The sequence below is a fragment of the Calidris pugnax genome, unplaced genomic scaffold, assembly GCF_001431845.1.
Source record: "Calidris pugnax isolate Ruff unplaced genomic scaffold, ASM143184v1 scaffold435, whole genome shotgun sequence".
NCBI classification, from domain to species: domain Eukaryota; kingdom Metazoa; phylum Chordata; class Aves; order Charadriiformes; family Scolopacidae; genus Calidris; species Calidris pugnax.
In genome coordinates this window covers 1,607,760-1,608,906 of record NW_015091240.1, presented here as the reverse complement: position 1 = coordinate 1,608,906, position 1,147 = coordinate 1,607,760, and positions in this window count along the sequence as shown.

The window sequence follows — 1,147 nt, the reverse complement described above, 5'->3', positions numbered from 1 at the left end:
CATTAAGCTTTACATAATTTGTTATTTAAATAATTTCTAAATTATTTAGTTGTTAAATAATTGTAGGGTTCAGATCTGGAAACAGGTGGAAAAAAGCATAGCTGCCCATGGAACATTTTCAGTCAGGTATTTAGCTTTCTTCCATTCTCTCTCTCTTTTTTCTCTCAGGAGGTGGGGGCATATTCCATAGCTTGACCCTGATTACACTTTTGCTACAGTTATCTGACTTTTCCGTCTCTCTTACTACAACCAATGTGTAATCATTACTTGGAGACAGTGTTTTTTTTTTCCTAAAAAAAAAAAAAAAAAAAAGAAAAATGGCATTTAATCAGCTGGGGTGGCCTTGGGGAGGAAGGTGTGTCTCGTAGCCCTTGCTGAAAGCAGTCAGGTCTATGCATTTCTAGGAGTGTTGTGTTAACCAGAGAATGCATCCATTTCTACCTCTTTGTTCCAAAGACCATAACTACATTTTCTGTTTGGCAGCTAATCTCAGTGATAACAGGCTGGCAGAGCAAACATTTCATGCAAAAGATCCCTTTCTTGATGTGTCAGTTGGTCTATATGCACCCCAAAATCACCATTACCAGAATCCTGAGAATAACCAGGTTTTACAGATTCTCAAGGCTGGTGGCAAGTTGTCGTGGGGTCAATGATTGCTCACCTGGGTCCAGCTGATCCTTTCAGAAAGAGCACCTGCTCTGAGAGCTGCTGCTTCAAATCTAGTCATCTACCTCACCCTAAGAAAAAGAAGATGATCCCTTTTCCCAGCTGAAGAGGGATGTCATAAAATGAGCCATCCAAATTTGCTGTGCAGCTGCCTGGAGCTAGCCATCCTCGAGTGCTCACCCAAGACAGGTCTGACCTCTCTGCTCAAAGGACCGGACAGAATTTATCTTGCCTGCTAGGGTTTCATACCTCAACGACTTCTCCTGGATGTAGGTACCTCAGCATCTTTCTTTTACAGAGTATTATGGAATGGCAGCAGCAGGAAGATGAGCTGAACAGTTCAATGCTGGACCAGCCTGGAGTAACCATCATGCAGTGAGTATGTGTTTCTGCTGAAACCTTATTTGCTGGTGTCTGCTGTTCATCCAAACTGTCCAGGGCTGTTTTTTTTAAGTAGGTGGGAAATGTTTGTAAATAGCTT